The 12,650-nt window shown below is 37.7% G+C and overlaps 1 protein-coding gene across 1 annotated transcript in view; it reads right to left on the reverse strand.

The window, feature by feature from the left end:
• SYNE1 (spectrin repeat containing nuclear envelope protein 1) overlaps nt 1–12,650 on the reverse strand; it is a 583,464-nt gene that overhangs the window by 473,084 nt on the left and 97,730 nt on the right.

Raw genomic sequence — 12,650 nt, forward strand, 5'->3', positions numbered from 1 at the left:
TATAAAAGCAGGAAATCACAATAAATAAAGATTAAATTTAAATCAATTCAAAAGACTCTTATTATATACTTAATATGTATGTGCAAGTCACAATGCCAGGGACAGGGAACCAAAAGACAAAAACTAGATTCTCTCTGATCTGAAATGACTTACTTATTACTGGGGGATTGCAGCATATTTATAAGTAAGTAAATAAAAAGTAACATTAGAAAAGTTCAAATTCAATAATGTTAATAACTCAGAGGATCAAAAAAAGTCCCATAGTGGAGGTTATACTTAAGCTATGCTTTAAAGGAAACTAGGAATCTGATGAAGTAAAGGTAAGGAGGGGGTAAATTATAGACAAAGGCTCAGAACTGGGAGGGAGAATGTCTTTTAGAGAGAATAGCTAGCAGGTCACATTGCCTGAAACAGAATGTGAATCAAGGGAAATGATATATATATATTTTTTAAAAGATAGGTGAGAGCTAAATTGTAGAAGGCTCCAAACATCAGTTTGACAATTTTGTGTTCTATCAAATAGGCAATAAGGAGCCAAATCACATTTTTGAATAGGATGGCAATATGGTCAGATCTATGTTTTGGAATATTGATTTGGAAGATGTGTTGAGGATGTTTTGGAGGGGAGTGACTGGACACAGGGAAAGTTATCAACAGGCATTTATTAAGCATTTATTATTTGTCAGGTCCTGTGCTAAGGGCTGAGATACAAAGAAGCATTTACAAGGTCTCTGCCCTCAAAGAACTCACATTCTAATGGGATTTGGCACATTTTTACAAAACAATAGGGTCATAAATTTAGGGCTGATGTAGACCGTAGAATTTAATTTAGAAATAAATTTAATTGGAAAATACATTCAGATCTTTGAAATCACCCAGTTCAACCCCTTTATTTTATAGCTGGAGAACTGAATCTCAGAGAAATGCCAATGAATTACCCAAGTTCATACTGGTGGTGTCAAAACCAAGATCAATCCCTAGTTCTGTGACTCCAAATTCACTGTTCTTCCCATTACAGTGTATTGCATCTCCAAGAGGGAAGCTAACCTGTCATGGAATCTATTTCAGAACTTCAGTGTATCAGGTAAGAACTCTACGCCTTAATCACTAATAACAGAATCAAGGCCAACTCATGATACCTAGAAAAAATATATATACATATGTAAAAGATTGGGAGGAACTTTTCTCAGCAAGTCAATCTAGAATCTAAAGACTAGACCATGAATTGGTCTAAAAGGGGCTGGTAGGTGAATCAAGTTTTGGCTGTAATTAACTTGTGTTTAATTTTTTCATCTAGAGAATTAAAGGATTGGTCGCAATGATATCTAAGGTCCCCTTTAACCCTAAAATTCCATAATATTAACTAATATTAGAAAGTCTGATTTGCATTTCACACAAATACCTTCTACTACCTCTTATGTCCCTTTTTTCTCTCTCTTTTTTTCTTCCCTCTCTACTGGACTCAACCTCATAGGTGTACATTTGGGGCAGAGGGAGGTATACTTATCTAAGGCTAGGAATGGTAAGTAAAGGAAAGTTAGATATGTTGTAGAAGACATAATGCTGCTGCCTTGAATTAGAAAACAGGTTCAAATCATCACTTTGTTACTAACTGACTGTATATTGTGCAAGTCACTGAATTTCTAAGTTTCTGTTTCATCATCTCTCCAACACGGTTAGGAATACTTGCATAATCTACAAAGTTGTTTAAGGAAGGCATTCCTAGGTTCTGAGATGAGATACAATATGTTGAAGTTGGACAGTTATATACCTTTTTTTCTCTTTCTTTTTTTTGCGGGGCGATGAGGGTTAAATGACTTGCCCAGGGTCACACAGCTAGGAAGTGTCAAGTATCTAAGGCCGGATTTGAACTCAGGTCCTCCTGAATCTAGGGCCAGTGTTTTATCCACTGTGCCACCTAGCTGCCCACCAGTTCTATACCTTTTCAAGGAATAGCCTGAGGAAGAAACCTTAGCCATCAATAATATGATTTTGATGTACTAATTACACTTTTGTTAAAGTACTGCTATTATATTTTCTTTTAACATTAAGGGAAAAACATTGTAAATGATTTCCTAGGAGAACCAAATATTGCTACTGTGCAGTAGGTAAGTGCTTAGTAGACTAAACTGCTGGGGAGGGGGAGGTCTATGTGTTCTGTTAACTTGGGACAATCAACTGTATACTGCTGTTCCCTACAACTTAAGTAAGGCAGGTGCATCCCTGTAGAATTTCCCACATAATGTGCAGGAAGCACCACCTGTGCCCTTTTCTAGCTCTAAGTCCTAATGTAATACATTCTCCCATCAGTGTTGACACTACAGGATATCTACCTATAGAAATTCTAAAACCTAACAATCTAAGCTAAAAAGGGCTTAAACAAATTTGACAGGTAGTTAGATAAATGCTCACATGAAAATTTCAAAACCAGATACTGTAAAGAATTGTTATTTGAGGTTTTTATGACCCCATCTTTTGGCTAGAATTTAAAAAACCCCAGCATGTGCACTGGCCTGGGGCTCAGGCAGCACAGTGCTCCACCCACTGGTTGTAGCCATCGCCTTGGGGCTGGCACCTCACGTCATCACCATTTGCTGACGCCTACATGGGCCTGGCAAAATTATAATGACTGGAAGCCCAGTGAGGGCAGACATGTGACTGTCAGTTAGGGTTGCCAGCTAATGAGCTTGGGGCTATGTGTGGTCAGTCTAGGGTCTGCTGAGAAGAAGAAGGGAGGAGATTCGCCATTCTAGCTTGAAGCTGGAAAGGCAACAGGATGCAGCTGTGTGTTCTCAACTGATTCCTGGGCGGTGGTGTTTATTCTGGTTGTATCATATCCCTTCCCCCATATTTTCTTTCCCTTAATTAACTGATCTTGCTTGTGTTCTTAAGTTCATTCTTGTTAATAAATTCTGTTCTGTTTTTGAGGGAGGCTGTCGGTCTCCTTCCTTGCCCCAATATTGCGGTGAGCCGCATAGCTAACACTCCCCAATTAAAAATTGGTCCCTACAATACCCTAGAGAACAAGAAGTATGATGTTTGTTAAGGGGTTGGTTGTGGTGGGAAGAATTGACAAGGGAAAACAACAGATTAGAGAGTCAAGAATAATGTGTGTCATTTCAGGTGTCTATGTCCACAAAGAATGGGTGAGAAACAGAGTGGACCATGGAATTTGACACACAGTTCTTTAGGCATGGCAAGATGGGATAAGATGGGATTAATGGCAGGAAGATGATGTACAAAAGAAGCCAACTTGAAAGAAAAGGTAGAGGTGGTAAGAAGTATAGATAGAAGAGACTAATCTTTTTGGAAATTCACATCATTTAAGAGTGCAGCCACGGTGAAGGACATATGTGTGAGGAGTCTATAAAAAGGAAAACAACTCCAGATGCATCTGAGGTTCTCAAAAAAAGAAAATCAGGCAGAGGAGGGAGGGAGGTAAAATGCCAAAGTCACCACCTTCATGAGCCACCACTGCTATTGTTGCTGCTCCATTTGATAGTGATTTTATGTGTTTATATTTAGACTTTAGCTAAAAGACCTTTTTTTGGAAGGCTCAGATTATATCTTCTTGTAGCATTATATGTTTCTAAATGCCAACAAATCCCTCTACACTTCTTTTCCATTCAATATGAGAACTGTGAAAACAGATTTTAATGGGCTCTCCAAATATATTTTTAGTTCATATCTCAGACAAAGCCAGCTATATCTCAAGTTTAAAAAATAGAAAACAAAACACAAAATGAAACAAGAAACCTCTAGTTTTGATGCCATCATTTCTTCCTATTATTTCTCCCCTAAAGAAATGTTTAATTAAGTTTTATCAACTCAGCATTGTCTTTATCTGTCAGAAATTGAAATTTTTTCTTGAGCTTTTGCAATTTGTTGAAATGCAAAGATACTGAAAATTATATTGCATATATAAAATGAAACAGTTTACCCACAGAGTTTGTAAAAATATGCACTGGGGAAAATATCTTGAAAATAAATGTCGGGGCAGCTAGGTGGCTCAGTAGATAAAGCACTGGCCCTGGATTCAGGAGCACCTGAGTTCAAATCCGGCCTCAGACACTTGACACTTACTAGCTGTGTGACCCTCTGCAAGTCACATAACCCTTATTGCCCTGCAGAAAAGAACAAAAACAAAAACAAAAACAGCCCCCCCAAAAAAAACCCAAAGAAAATAAATGTCTAATGATGTGCACAAAACACAACTATAAACTTATACAGATTCTTTATAACACCTTGGTGTTTGGTGAACAGACCTGTGGATTGTTTTCACTGTACATGCAGATATTATATCAATATGTATAACAATAAGTAATATTATCATGGACTTTTTTCTGTATTTAAGAACAGAACAGTGATTTCAACAGTATAGAATGAAGAAACTCACTCTATCAACATAAGTTAGCATCTTCTCTGCAAATTATAGTCTTAGTTGCCTAAAGCACAGAGAGGTTAATCAATTTGCCCAAGGTCACACAGCCAATCTGTCAGGGATGGGATCTGAATTGAGTGCTTCTATACTCAAGGCTAATTCTCTATCTCCATCGCCACATTGTCTCTCTCAGAAAAAAAGGAAGTATGTTAGTGTTTAGTGCATTTTCCCAACATTTCCATTCATTTAATATATTTTTTATTCAAAATGAGTATGTTTAACTAGAATTGTATATGTTCCTTGTCATTTGCTTAAAATAGTTTTAAGATTTCAGTGAAATACTTGGTTAGGTTTCTCTTTTGACACAAAGTACCTATGATAAAATATACCAGTTTTCTCTCTAAAATATGTATTTATCCTCATTCAGATAGGGTCAATAAATTAGATAATGATTAAAATGATCTATTACAATTAAATGTGTGATTTACTATTGAAATAACATATGTACTAGGAATTACTTGGATCAATAGGACAAATGAATTTATGTATTTTAAGGATCCAACAGAAAAGTATGGATTTTTGTGGACCTCAATTCTACTAAAAAGTGTTTTTGTAATAATTATATCTTTTGATATGTAAGCATTAGATAGAGACAAAATCATATACCATATCCCTCTTTGCCCCTATAAGCCTACAAACTCCATGAAACCAGCCAAGGGCTATGTCTTATCTAAACTTTGTATCTCCCTCAGTAATTAGCATTATGTGTTTTGCTCAGAGTTGCTTTAAAATGTGAACTAAATAAAACTGAAAAGTTGAACTGTTATGAAAAACTGAATGAAAGCCCACTGATCTGATTTTTGGACACAGTTGTAAAGGGTGAAAACAGAGGGGGAAAATTAATACAAATTTAGTATTAATATGATGAATGCTGAAAGTTGTGAGAATTGGAATGACACTCCTTCCTGGGAGGGACATTGTGAGTTCTGGCCTGAAAAGAAACCATGTGACTTTGGCATATGGAAGTGATGTCTGCTTCCCGTGGGTCCTGTCAATCAGTTTACCAGCCAATTAGCTTGGAGCTGTGTGTGTGGATGGCCCTGTTTCTGGTTTCACAGGAGGCTTCTGGGAGAAGCCACTCAGGAGCGAGGTCCTTTTGTTTCCGGACTTTGGAGTGGTGGGGGCCTTCATGTGGGCTGCTAGGAAAGGAAGATTTTTTTCTCTCTGGCTATACTGAATAGATCTAAACTAGGATTTCCCATGCTATAAGGAATCTGTTTTCCTCTCTCACTCTCTTCACTAACTTCTAATACACTTTAATAAATACTTAAAAGGCTAAACTCTTGTTAAAGCTTCTAATTTAAGGTGACCACTCATTAGATTTTAGACATCACAGGTAGAATTTTAGACCTTACAAAGTCAAAACAGATCATGCCATCCAAGAGATCCTTTTTAGTTTATGAATTAACCAAAATAGCTGTTTACATGGAAAAAAACTATCAAATATCTCCTTTACATAATGGTAGTTTAGATACTCTTTAATGAGCCTAAGAATGTAAAACACACTAGAACAATAAAATTAAATTAAGGACCTGTGGCTACTAAATTTTTATACTATTTAAAAATTCAAGTCACCACTGAATCAGCATCTCCAAAGAATATTCCATTTACTTCTATTATTTAACACTTGCTCTTCTCCTGATGTTTTCAAAATAAAATGATGTTGAAGGAATAGAATTATACAAAAATTTCATGGTTCATTGAAACTAAAAACTCATGCAAATAAAGCTTAGGTGTTTCATGAAAATATAGAATTAGAAGGAATTTTATATTTCATCTTGTCCAAACTAATCTGGACAAAAAATACTCTGGGTAGCTTGAAATATCTTGAAGAAATCCATAAATGCTTATCCTGTGAGAAGGTAAAGGATAGGAGTGGGAAGCATCAAAAAAAATTGTGTGCAAAATAGAGAAATTTAAGCTTATTTTCATCCTTTAAAATTCTGCATTTACAATTAATTTTGTATCTTTTATCATATAGCTTACGGAGGAAAATATCATCAGCACTGAAATTCTCTCAAAGAATCTTTCTTCCCATTGTGCAGAACATCCTGCTCAGCAGACCACAAGGCTTGAGAAACATTGCTCTCTGTATTGTGTCTTTCATTTTAGACAGGAAAATTGAGGCAATTCATTGAAATATTTAACCATGTCTCTGTGTAGACATCAGAAAATATTTTGCTTAAGCAAACAGAACTGCCATTGTGGCAAATTTCCAGCAAAATGATTTTGTTTTTTATTATTGTAAATAGCCAGTAAGGTAACAAACCCAAACATTATTTGTACATTGTGCTGGCCTACTGCCATAGCTCATGTATTTAGTAAGGCACAAAGCCTTATGCTCTGTAAGATACCCATTTGAGTTGTGCCAATAATCCTGTCTATCCTTGACTCAGGCTTGGAAATGATCTACTTCTTCTAATTAAAATGGAATTTCTCTTTGAATGAAACATATAATATAAACACTAAGAGTATGTGATCTCACAGTCTGGCGAAGGTGTGGACTTGATGGTTATAGTAGTGTTCGGGTTTTTTTCTGTGTGTGTGTGGGGAGGGAAGATAGAGACAGAGACAAAGAAAGAGACAGGCAGACAGACACTCACACACAGAGAATGATTTGCTGTGGGAAGATAAGATGAGAGCGCATATATCCTGATATTGTTCTTGGGCTATTATACTATTAAAATCTAAAAGTTCGTCAATTTGGCTATAAATGACTAGAGTTGGTTAAAAAATCTTAGTGACCAATTCAATACTGTATTTTTATATTATCAATGCTAAGGCTTCCAAGTGTCAATTAACTAGTCAATAGTGATATGCACAATAATTTAGGAAATTCTAAAGTTCAAATTTTATTAAGTTTGTAGAGAAAAAATAAGCTGCATGTAATATTGGCAAAGAAAATTTTAAAATTAGAACCAGCCTTCCTGCAGAAGAGAAGGTCTTCAAATGAAATATAAGATAAGGTATGACCTCCAGCATCTTTCTGTGTGGCCCCAAACACCTTACATGCTAATTTAAACAAAAACAAATGAACAAAAAAGCCAAACAAACAAAAAACAAGTTTATCACATGCTATTTCCAGCACCATAAAACCAAGCGTCAACATATTTCTCTCCAAGAATTAAAAAATGCAGCCAAGGATGGTGTTCTTTGCCTATAATTCCTGTTATTGAGGTTGGTGAATTGCTTAAATTTGGGAGCTTTGAGCCCAACAGTAGTGCTCAAGCTTATTGGGTGTCTGCACAAAGTTCTATACTAATATGGTGAGTCCTCTGACTGGGGATGAGGAAGTGGGAGGCATCTGACTGCCTAAGGAAAAGGAAACCCTGGGCAGGTCAGAAATTGAGCAGGTCAAAGCTTTTCTGTTGATCATCAGTGAGATCAAGCCTATGAGTGGTCCCCGCACTGCCAACCTGAGGAAGTAAGGGAGAGCCAGCTTCACAAAAAAGGAAAACAAGAAAAAGGTGCAAGTGTTGTAGATCATTTTTAATTTTGATATTTCTAAAAATATACTCCTATGTTTATGGGAAGTTATTTGTTAACTTAAAATTGTTCATTAAGGCAGTAAATTTGAATAGTCTGGGAAGAGTTTTGTCTTCCAACACCCTTTTTTTTCTTTTTTTCTTTTTTTGTGAGGCAATTGGGGTTAAGTGACTTGCCCAGGGTCACACAGCTAGTAAGTGTTAAGTGTCTGAGGCCGGATTTGAACTCAGGTACTCCTGAATCCAGGGCCGGTGCTCTATCCACTGTGCCACCTAGCTGCCCCTTCCAACACCCTTTTGCTAATTGTTTCAGAAAGATATCTGTATATTGATGAAACATATGCTAATAGTGATATATTTTATAGTCAGGGATAAGAATCACACACAACAAAAAACAGGAAGGAGTTCCGACCTGTATTAGTGGAGGAAGTACGTAGCCCCACCAATGAGATCACAGATCCACTGAATTATTTAAGAATTTACATAGGCCCCTTCTAACTTTTGATCCATGATCCTTATGATCACAGATTGAGAATCCTTCCACATACACAATTTCACTTTTTTCCTCACAATTTTGTCAGGTTAGGTATTGTCCGACACGACAGATATAATTCCTCCCATTTTAAAGCCAAGGTAACTAAGGTTCTCATTCTGCAACTTAACTGTGAGAGCTTGTGCAAGGCAATAGATTCCTTTTTTCCTATATCTCTCTGTCTGTCTGTCTGTCTCTGTCTCTGTCTCTCTCACTCTGTCTCTCTCTCTGTCTCTCTGTCTCTGTCTCTCTCTGTCTCTCTGTCTCTCTCTCTCTCTCTCACACACACACACACACACACACACACACACACACACACACACACACACACACACACCTGCTTCCAGTTATTCAATGTACAAATGATTCCCAGATCTATATACCTAGCCCTTCCCTGTAGCAGCAACTGCTTATTGGATGTCTGTATGTCTGATGGGCATCTGAAATTCAGCATGTGTAAAACAGAAATCATTTATCTTCAAAACTCAGTCCTCCTCTAAATTTCCCTATTTTTTTGAGGATACCACCCATCTTCCAGTCACCTAGATTTAAAACCTTGGAGTCATCCATGAAATTTTCTTCTCCACCTCCCACATCCATTCAGTTGTCAGGGCTTCTCCATTCTGTCTCTGCATCTCTCAGATTTGTCCACTCCTCTCCACTAACATGGCCCCTACTTTAATTCATGTCCTCATCACTTTTAATTTGGTCTAATGCAATAGCTTCCTCATTATCCTCTCCAGATAGAATGTAAATATAAATTCCTTGACCAGAACAACTGTCTCATTTACCTTTGTATCCAAAGTACCCAACATAATACCTGGTGCAAAAGTAATGCTTAAGGGGCAGCTAGGTGGCGTAGTGGATAGAGCACCGGCTCTGGAGTCAGGAGGACCTGAGTTCAAATCCGGCCTCAGACACTTAACACTTACTAGCTGTGTGACCCTGGGCAAGTCACCTAACCCCAATTGCCTTACCAAAAAAAAAAAGTAATGCTTAATAAATGATTAGTAATCGATCAATTTGTTACTTCCAGTCTCCCCTCTCCTGGCCTCTTGAATTCATACCCCACACAGCTGCCAATGTAATAAGCCTAAGACATGGGTCTAACCATGTTATTTCCCTGCTGAAAAGTCTTCAATAACTTCTCATCACCTCTAAGATAAAATACCCTGGCTTGTCATTCCAATCTGGCTCCAATCTACGTTTCTGGACTTATTCTATTTATACTACTCTCCTTTATTTCTATTATTTACTACTACTATACTATTATATCCTACTCTCCTTTAAACTCTACATGTACATTCTACATTTCAGTTATAGTGAACTACTTGCCATTCCCTGAACTCATCATTCCATCTCTAGAGGCTTTTACACATTTTTTTTCTTTTTTCTTTCTTTCTTCTTTTTTTTTTTTGGTGAGGCAATTGGGGTTAAGTGACTTGCCCAGGGTGTTAAGTGTCTGAGGTGCCCTACTAAAAACAAAAAAACAAAACAAAAAAACCTAATGCTAGGAATGTCTTGCATTCCTGCTCTTGAGGTATTTTACTCTCAGCTAGCTTTGACTGGGCTTCACCCTAGGGATCTTTAGTTCTGTTTATCTTATAAACCAAATGTTCATGTGAGCTATTTGTGCCCGACCTGTGGTAGAGCATTCCAAGCTCATATTGTTCTGATCAGCCACAATAGGACACACTGTAACTTGTGTGACATCACATAGTGATGTCATTTTGGTTCTTTCAGGGATGAAGGGCAACAACCACCCATAAACAGAGGCTGGCTTGGAATAGCCACAGCTACCAAAAGTGACCACAAAATATCCATCCCTTTTTCATTAAGATTTGCAGTGAGTTAGATAATGAAGGGTAAAATCACCAGAATGAAGTGGGTTTTCTTGCTCAGATTACCAGGGACAGCTGAGACCTTATGAGCAGGCCTTGATCCGCATATGACCTCCCACCCCACTTTTCCTTCTAAAAGTGTATAAGCCATTCTGTAAGTTTTCTTGGTGAACATCCATCTACTCATATATATGGACCCAGGCTCATGACTTTCTTTATCTCAAGGAAAGATGTTTTTTTCTTCCACTTATGAGTTTGATTTATTTCAGGATTTGAGCTCAAGGACTGTTATTTTAGTTTGCTTTTTTGTATTGTCAGAATGTGGCACATACATAATCTTTCATAGATAACAATTCTCTAGACCTTAGTGACCTTATTTTCTTTTTTTCTTTTTTTTTTTTTTTTTTTTGCGGGGCAATGGGGGTGAAGTGACTTGCCCAGGGTCACACAGCTAGTAAGTGTCAAGTGTCTGAGGCTGGATTTGAACTCAGGTACTCCTGAATCCAGGGCCGGTGCTCTATCCACTGTGCCACCTAGCTGCCCCTTCCAACACCCTTTTGCTAATTGTTTCAGAAAGATATCTGTATATTGATGAAACATATGCTAATAGTGATATATTTTATAGTCAGGGATAAGAATCACACACAACAAAAAACAGGAAGGAGTTCCGACCTGTATTAGTGGAGGAAGTACGTAGCCCCACCAATGAGATCACAGATCCACTGAATTATTTAAGAATTTACATAGGCCCCTTCTAACTTTTGATCCATGATCCTTATGATCACAGATTGAGAATCCTTCCACATACACAATTTCACTTTTTTCCTCACAATTTTGTCAGGTTAGGTATTGTCCGACACGACAGATATAATTCCTCCCATTTTAAAGCCAAGGTAACTAAGGTTCTCATTCTGCAACTTAACTGTGAGAGCTTGTGCAAGGCAATAGATTCCTTTTTTCCTATATCTCTCTGTCTGTCTGTCTGTCTCTGTCTCTGTCTCTCTCACTCTGTCTCTCTCTCTGTCTCTGTCTCTCTCTGTCTCTCTGTCTCTCTCTCTCTCTCTCACACACACACACACACACACACACACACACACACACACACACACACACACCTGCTTCCAGTTATTCAATGTACAAATGATTCCCAGATCTATATACCTAGCCCTTCCCTGTAGCAGCAACTGCTTATTGGATGTCTGTATGTCTGATGGGCATCTGAAATTCAGCATGTGTAAAACAGAAATCATTTATCTTCAAAACTCAGTCCTCCTCTAAATTTCCCTATTTTTTTGAGGATACCACCCATCTTCCAGTCACCTAGATTTAAAACCTTGGAGTCATCCATGAAATTTTCTTCTCCACCTCCCACATCCATTCAGTTGTCAGGGCTTCTCCATTCTGTCTCTGCATCTCTCAGATTTGTCCACTCCTCTCCACTAACATGGCCCCTACTTTAATTCATGTCCTCATCACTTTTAATTTGGTCTAATGCAATAGCTTCCTCATTATCCTCTCCAGATAGAATGTAAATATAAATTCCTTGACCAGAACAACTGTCTCATTTACCTTTGTATCCAAAGTACCCAACATAATACCTGGTGCAAAAGTAATGCTTAAGGGGCAGCTAGGTGGCGTAGTGGATAGAGCACCGGCTCTGGAGTCAGGAGGACCTGAGTTCAAATCCGGCCTCAGACACTTAACACTTACTAGCTGTGTGACCCTGGGCAAGTCACCTAACCCCAATTGCCTTACCAAAAAAAAAAAGTAATGCTTAATAAATGATTAGTAATCGATCAATTTGTTACTTCCAGTCTCCCCTCTCCTGGCCTCTTGAATTCATACCCCACACAGCTGCCAATGTAATAAGCCTAAGACATGGGTCTAACCATGTTATTTCCCTGCTGAAAAGTCTTCAATAACTTCTCATCACCTCTAAGATAAAATACCCTGGCTTGTCATTCCAATCTGGCTCCAATCTACGTTTCTGGACTTATTCTATTTATACTACTCTCCTTTATTTCTATTATTTACTACTACTATACTATTATATCCTACTCTCCTTTAAACTCTACATGTACATTCTACATTTCAGTTATAGTGAACTACTTGCCATTCCCTGAACTCATCATTCCATCTCTAGAGGCTTTTACACATTTTTTTTCTTTTTTCTTTCTTTCTTCTTTTTTTTTTTTTGGTGAGGCAATTGGGGTTAAGTGACTTGCCCAGGGTGTTAAGTGTCTGAGGTGCCCTACTAAAAACAAAAAAACAAAACAAAAAAACCTAATGCTAGGAATGTCTTGCATTCCTGCTCTTGAGGTATTTTACTCTCAGCTAGCTTTGACTGGGCT

This window comes from Dromiciops gliroides, chromosome 4, assembly GCF_019393635.1.
Source record: "Dromiciops gliroides isolate mDroGli1 chromosome 4, mDroGli1.pri, whole genome shotgun sequence".
Lineage (NCBI taxonomy): Eukaryota > Metazoa > Chordata > Mammalia > Microbiotheria > Microbiotheriidae > Dromiciops > Dromiciops gliroides.